This window comes from Palaemon carinicauda, chromosome 36 (genome assembly GCF_036898095.1).
Source record: "Palaemon carinicauda isolate YSFRI2023 chromosome 36, ASM3689809v2, whole genome shotgun sequence".
Lineage (NCBI taxonomy): Eukaryota > Metazoa > Arthropoda > Malacostraca > Decapoda > Palaemonidae > Palaemon > Palaemon carinicauda.
Window position 1 is genome coordinate 72,377,791 of NC_090760.1, and position 8,398 is coordinate 72,386,188.

Sequence of the window (8,398 nt, forward strand, 5' to 3'; positions counted from 1 at the left end):
CCGTGGATTTCCTAAAATTAGGAACCAGGGAGTTCCTGAAATTGGGAACCACGGAGTTCCAAAAATTAGGAACCAGGGAGTGCCTTCAATTAGGAACTAGGGAGATCCTAAAATTAGGAACCAGAGACTTCCTAAAATCAGGAACTAAGGAACGGTTCCCAAATGGAAAACTTTGGGGTTCCTGAATTTTGGGAACTTCCTAAACATCATGCAGGAAGAAGATCAAGTTTTAGGTGTTGGAGACATGTTGGAACGAATGGAGAAATGATTGACAGGTAAGTGCAGAGAGAGAGAGAGAGAGAGAGAGAGAGAGAGAGAGAGAGAAATTAGTATTCCTCTCAGTTGCACATAAAGTTTCCTACAAAGTAATTTCCTCAGGATTATCTTTAAACCAATTCCCTTTACTTGAAGTAGAGAGAGAGAGAGAGAGAGAGAGAGAGAGAGAATTAATCTGTTCGCGAAAACGTAATTAAATCTGTTCTTCCTCTTATTTACTAAGCCACAATATTAAAATACTTGGGCCACTTGGAAATGCAACGAAACTTTGAAGAAAACTCTCTCTCTCTCTCTCTCTCTCTCTCTCTCTCTCTCTCGATGGTATCACGTAATATAATGAAATCCTAAAGCAGTTTCCTTATTTCCATTCCCCACTGGGCTATTTTCCCTGTTTGAGCTCTTGGGCTTATACTGTAGCATCCTGCTTTTCCAACTAGGAAAGTTTATATCATTATAATAATAATAATAATAATAATAATAATAATAATAATAATAATAATAATAATAATAATAATAATAATACTGATGATGATGATGAGGAGGATGATGATGATAATATAAATAATATTATCGATAATAATAATAATAATAATAATAATAATAATAATAATAATAATAATAATAATATCTGATCCTGAGCGGGTGGAAGGGAACCCCAGTTTAATAACAAACTCGAGAATCACCCCAACGCCAAAAATTCTTAAATTTATTTCCATCACCAACATATAACGACGTTTCAAACTTCTCTGTGTTCATAATCATGTTCTTGGGTAAAAGAAAGTAAAACAATATAGAGCCGGCTGTATATAAAAATTGTAAACAAATAAAATTTAATTTAGAATGGGAGAAGGAATATTCAGCAATTTTCAACGGAAAACTAGAAATTTCTTGGTTAACTTGTGCCTTTTTAGATTTTATAAAAATTGACTCGAATATTCCTATTTCATTTTCAAATGAGCCTCTGTATAGCATTGAGAAGGTATCCAAAAAGAGCGAACACTTACAATCCATGTCGCAGTGATCTCGTATGCTGGACTGTAAAGGTTTGGACAAGGCTCTGCCAGTTCGGCTGCTAATTCTCTTCAGATCTTGGTAGCGAGAAAAAATGCATTTTTTCGTGGAGCCAATATAAGCAAACTGGCAATTTGCCACAGTTAAACAAGTACACCACCATAGACTCAAAGGTCTTTTGCAGCTTTTCTTTATGATTGACAATACTTTTTATTTTGGAATAATAATAGAATATTATATTCGAACTAATTTGTGGTAGGTATTTACTCAAGATTTCATTTATTTTGGTTTTAAGATATTTGTTTTTTTCCATCATTAAAATATGGTAATTTGATAAAAGATTTTGGATGAGAACCCATTGTTGGAAAAGAACTTCTCTAGGATACATATTTCTCTATGAAAATTTTCAAAAGATGAAGTTAGTCTAAATGCTCGGTAGAACATTGTGCTAAATGTGCTTGTCTTCAAATTATCATAGCATATACTCAATAATAATAATAATAATAATAATAATAATAATGATGATGATGATGATGATGATGATGATGATGATGATGATGATGATGATGATGATGATGATAATAATAATAATATAAGCCCTACTTAATATTATAACATAAGGTAGGACAGAAGAGAACCAGTCAACCAAATGAGGCAAACGTAAACGTGATTGTAATGCGTCAGGGGTTGTGGACTATGACTTGAGGCCAAGAGATTGGGCAGACCCACTTGTATGGAATGGCTACTTTCCCTTTCATCAATTGTATCGTTTGGAGCGTCGAGGAAACGTGATATATTTTGGATGGTTTTGCAGTAAAAATCTTCATCAATTGAACATGGAATCTTTCAGAAATTTTATACCTTTACGTCATAGTTCAATTGATATTATTTGTACGGTTTATTGTAACCCATGATATGAATTAATTGAAGGAGACATTTTTTAAAATGATTATCATAAAAGGGATTAATAAATCGAAACATTTTTAAGAAATAATATTATATTATAATATAATAAGATAATATGAATTAATTGAAGGAGGCTTTTTTGAAAAAGATTATTATAAAAGGGATTAATAAATCGAAACATTTTTAAGAAATAATATTATAATATAATATAATGAAATAATATGAATTAATTGAAGGAGGCTTTTTTGAAAAAGATTATTATAAAAGGGATTAATAAATCGAAAAATTTTTAAGAAATAATATTATAATATAATATAATGAAATAATATGAATTAATTGAAGGAGACATTTTTGAAAAAGATTATTATAAAAGGGATTAATAAATCAAAAAATTTTAAAGAAAATATTATAATATATAATATAATATAAAATAACATGAATGAATTGAAGGAGACATTACATTTTATATAAAATGATTATAAAGGGGATTAATAAAGGAAAACATCTTTAGGAAATAATATAATATACTAAAATGTAACTCGTATTTCACTCACTATTTGCATGTGTTTATTGTAATCGATAAAAAACAAAGAAATGTTATTATAAAAAGCATTAATAAATCACCATCAAGTTTTATTTTAACACATTATAAAAAAGAAAATGTTCTAAATTTGGAATCTTCAAGAACGTCTTTCTACATCTTTCTTCTTCTTATTCTAAAATGTTTAATAAATATTGATAAAAAATATCCTTAAGAAATATCATTATAACATAAATGTATAAATCCCCATAAATCATAAAGGGATCTTATAGAAGTAAATATATGTAGGAAATATTATTTCAAAATTGATTCATAAATTACCACAAATTTTGATTTTCACTCCTCATCATAATGGCCATATCAATAAATCAAAAAATGAGAGCATATGCTCTGAAATTGAAATATTCCTATACAGTAAATGTTGATTTTGATTTTCTCTCATCATTATAACCCAAAAGGAAAACTGCTATGAATTTGAAATATTTCCATAAATGTTGATTTTCACTTCTCTTGATAACAACCCACCCCCTAAAAAAAAACGAAAAAAAACTGCTGAGTTTGAAATCATGAAGAAAGTGTTTCTAGATACATAAATAGATATTTTATTGACCACAACCATACAACAATTTACAAAAGAACCCTTTTAGTCCAAATTACAATATATGAACGAAAAAAAAAAAATTTTAAACTTAATTCACATTTTACTATTATTATAGCACTACAGCATTAAACTTATACCATCACTAAGTGACAATGATTACCATATATATATATATATATATATATATTACAATATTATATATTACATCTGTTTTTTCTCCTTCTGCCCCGACAGGTGATGGTGGGATGGCGGCGGAGCGCTCTTGTCCGGGGCAGCTTCGTCCTCAACGTGGTCTTCGCCCTGTACGTGGCTGTGCATGTGGTGGCGCCCCCGAGGCTCGTCACCCCCCGTGGGGCCGTGTCCCTCCTGCACGATAACCTGACCTCGTCCTCCTCCTCCCCGGACTCGGCCGATTACCCGACCGAGAGCGAACCGACGGTGGACGATCCGTCAGAGCCGCCGGCGCCTCCGACGCCGGCTCCGACGCTGCAGGAGAAGGTGTATCCGGACCTGCACACCTGCCACACGCCCACACTCACCACCCCGCCCTGCCCTCCACGGCACGCACTGGGTGCTCTATAACTATATCCCGGCAGACACGCAACCGGCGTGCAATGAGTCGGTGACGTACACGACGCACGCCGACTTCACCTTCCTGGACAATCTCGTGCCTCTGGTGGAGCGGTGGCGGGGGCCCCGTCAGCGCCGCCGTCTTCGCCCCTGGCGGCGACTTCAACACGACGCTGCGGACCGTGGCCTTCCTGCGGACGTGTCGTCCACTCGTGGCCAAACACGTCACGTTCCACCTGTTCTTCCCGGCCGACCACAATGCCTCACCACGTGCCGCCCACTGCCCATTTGATAGCTCAACGTCCCTCTTGCTCCATGCCGCCCCCGTACCTGGCCGCCCACACCTACAAGCGCGCCCACAACCTCACCTACCCGGGTGAACATCGCCCGCAACATCGCGCGGCGGGCGGCCGCCACCTACTTCGTGCTAGCCAGCGACGTGGAGCTCTACCCGTCGCTGGATTTCATCCGCTTCTTCATGGACATGATGCGCCGCCAAGACGCCTCCAGGGTGCCGGCGCCCACACGACGGGTCTACGTCCTGCCCATCTTCGAAATAAAAAGCGGGTTGCGGCCCGCCCGCCACCAAAGCCGCCCTGGTCCGCATGCTCAAGCGCGGGTCCGCCATACCCTTCCACAAATTCGTGTGTCCGCAGTGCCACAAGGTTCCCGGCCTTCGGGAGTGGGCCGAGGCCAACGAGGCCACAGATAGCGTCAACGTCGTCATGGTGGCCAAGAGACATCCGCCCTTCCACCACTGGGAGCCAATCTACGTCGGGACCCACCTGGAGCCCTTCTATGACGAAAGGCTGTCGTGGGAGGGACGCTCCGACAAGATGACCCAGGTAAGGAAAAGATAATGGTTCTCTCTCTCTCTCTCTCTCTCTCTCTCTCTCTCTCTCTCTCTAAATACAAGTATATGTATATGTAAATTATGACATATCAAGATGACAAAAGTGTTCATATTAAAGAGACTTCTTCGTCAACAAACTGATAATTTAAACACAAAAAACAGGATAAATACTATTTTAACCTAATATATTATTATTATTATTATTATTATTATTATTATTATTATTATTATTATTATTATTATTATTATAAAATCCACACCATTATATAAAAAGAAATTCTACAAAAGATACAACAAACCAAACTAAGTTGAATACAAGCAATTAAATATAAAAACCCAGGACACATAAGATTACTAAGCAAACATATTGTAACCAACTTGAGTAAGACAATCGTCCCTCTGAAGTAAAGTAGATACATCTTATTTTAATCTATAAATGTTATTATTATGATTACTAGCAATGTACAACCTTTCATTCATAAATCTTACTACTATGATTGGTAGCACTGTACAACCTTCCAATCAGAAAGTTACTACTATAATTGTTTGCAGTGTGCAACCTTTCATTCAGAAAGTTACCAATATGATTGCTAGCAGTGTACAACCTTTCATTCATAAAGTTACTACTATAATTGCTAGCAGTGTAAAACCTTTCATTCAGAAATTTTACTACTATGATTGCTACCAGTGTAAAAAACTTTCATTCAGAAATTTTACTACTATGAATGCTAGCAGTGTACAACCTATCATTCATAAATCTTACGACTATGATTGCTAGTAGTATAAAACCTTTCATTCATAAATTTTACTACTATGAATGCTAGCAGTGTACAACCTTTCATTCATTAATTCATTCATTCATTTAACATAAAATGATTGTTACGTATTGTAAAAAGTCTCATGACGGACGTTGTAAGATTAAATGAGATCAAATAGTTGAAATTCCTGCAGAGAGAGAGAGAGAGAGAGAGAGAGAGAGAGAGAGAGAGAGATGCATATAAAAGCTACCAGTAATTACTAGCAAGTGTTTCAGAGTAAAATAGAGCTTTGATTCGTTAAAAGAAAAACATATACACTGAAGAATGAGAGTGGCAGTGACACATGCACGCAACCACACACACACAAACATATACATACATACACACACACACACACACACATATATATATATATATATACAAATATATATATATATATATATATATACATATATATATATATATATATATGTATATATATATATATATATGTGTGTATGTGTGTGTGTGTTACTTCAAAAAGGCCTATAAAAGAAACAAAGGAGACATAAATAAATCACTATATTTCGGCCAATACATATTGGCCCTCTTCAGGGTGTAAATTAGAAATGAGGAATATAATTAAATTTGGCTAATCTTTCCAGCACTTAAAAACAACATTAGAACATCTGGAAACACCATTTTTTTCTTTCTTATATAAACTGCCACTGTCCACTTTATTCCTCATTTCTGCTTTACACACTGAAGAGGGGCCAATATGTATTGGCCGAAATATAGTGATTGATTTATATCTTCTTTTTATTTCTTTTATTGGCCTTTTTGAAGAAACATTTTAAACTGTTCGATTACAGTTATAAGTAAGATATACAGTATATATATACATATATATGTATATATATATATATATATATACATATATATATGCATATATACAGTATATATATATATATATATATGTGTGTGTGTGTGTATATACTGTATATATATATATATATATATATACTGTATATATATATACATATATATATGTGTGTGTGCGTGTGTGTGTGCATGTATGTGTGTGTATGTGTGTGTTATCACATACATTTATGCTAATGAGTATATCAAGAGAAACTAAATCAGTACAAACCGGAGCACGCTATTCATGCCTATTTCTCATTTCCTTCGATAGCGGCCTACTATAAAACAATAATAATAGGCCTCCCATCCTACAGGCATTTCTTCTTTACTGATTAACTAAATACAACTTACAAAGCCCTCCTTGCTACGTCCACGGGACATGGCTCAACCGTCGATTAGCCGCGTATCGAAGACACCGAAATGCAGGATTGCCATGTTGGCCTTTTCCAGGCCAAAAACCTACAATTTTGTACTTTTTTTTTAAATCTGTTGGCCTTTTCAGGACAAAAACCTAGTTTTTCTTTGTTTTTTAAATTTGGTTGACCTTTTTTAGCCCAAAAATCTAAAATTTTGTCCTTTTTTAAAAATTGGTTGGCCTTTTTCAGGGCAAAAAACTAAAATTTTTCCCTTTATTTAAATGGTTGGCCTTTTTTAGCCCAAAAACCTAAAATTTTGTCCTTTTTTTAAATTGGTTGGCCTTTAGTAATATGAAAACAGGTTGGTCTCAAATGTTATATTTTGGGCTTTTTTTTTTTTTTTGACTAATGGGTTGGCATTTTCAAGCTTCTGTTGATTAGTAGTTGGCCTTTTCTCACTTAGAAAACCTGGCAACCCTGCCGAAATGTGAGCTGCAATATCTCAGGGAATCAATGCAATATGGGGACGATCATATGCGCTGTTAAATTTTATAGTAATGGTCGGGTGAAAGTTAACTTCCCAGAGGAATATTTTTGATGGGACTGCTTGGGTTGGAATTACTCGCTTATGTAAATATATTAATCATTCGCGTAATAATACAGGCATTTACGCAGTTACGCAGCCGTGAACAATGGGGTTTATAAATGTTTTGCAGATGCAACTAAGTTTTGAATCACTTGCGTATATAAAAGTGTTCATAATTCGCGTAATAATACAGGCTTTTACGCAGTTACGCAGCCGTGAACAATGGGTGTTTATAAATGTTTTGCAGATGAAACTTAGTTTTGAATCACTTGCGTATGTAAACGTGTTCATAATTCGCGTAAAAATACAAACATGTTCGCAGTTACGTGACCGTACTCAGGAATGTTTATGAAAGTATTCCCGATGAAACTTCGTTTTAAATCACTTGCCTATGTAAACATGATCTCATACTCTCGCGTAAAACTTCAAACATTTACGCAGTTACGCGACTGTACGCAAGAAGGTTTAAGAATATATCGCATATTGAACTTGGTTTTAAATAAATTCATAATGTAAACATGTTCATAATTCGCGTAAAATATGAAATATGTTTAATTCATCACGAACAAGTACTTAAAAACACGCATTCACAACGCACACAAAAAAAACACAAATAAAAACACGCTCGTAAATTGGGGGTCGTTGATACATCGCTCACACGCAAACACACACTAAAATCACAAACATATTAACTCAAACATTAAGGAGTCGGTTGCCTGATGCGTCCTTTCTGAGCCTTCAAAGGCATCCTTTTCCACCAAACTTCTTCTCTCAATATAAAATATGCAGTATATATATATATATATATATATACTGTTTATATGTATATATTATATATATATATATATACTGTTTATATGTATATATTATGTATATATATATATATATACATATATATATATATAGTTTATATGTATATATACATTATATATATATATATATATATACTGTTTATATGTATATATTATATATTTATATATATATATATATATATACTGTTTATATGTATATATTATATAATATATACTATATATATTATT

At 34.4% G+C, this 8,398-nt stretch overlaps 1 long non-coding RNA gene and 1 pseudogene across 1 annotated transcript in view; one reads left to right on the forward strand and one right to left on the reverse strand.

Annotated features, from left to right (window-relative positions):
* Positions 1–8,398, reverse strand: part of LOC137628465 (uncharacterized) — a 186,882-nt gene that overhangs the window by 147,118 nt on the left and 31,366 nt on the right. The window lies entirely within an intron of this gene.
* Positions 1–8,398, forward strand: part of LOC137628260 (uncharacterized) — a 97,216-nt pseudogene that overhangs the window by 72,919 nt on the left and 15,899 nt on the right.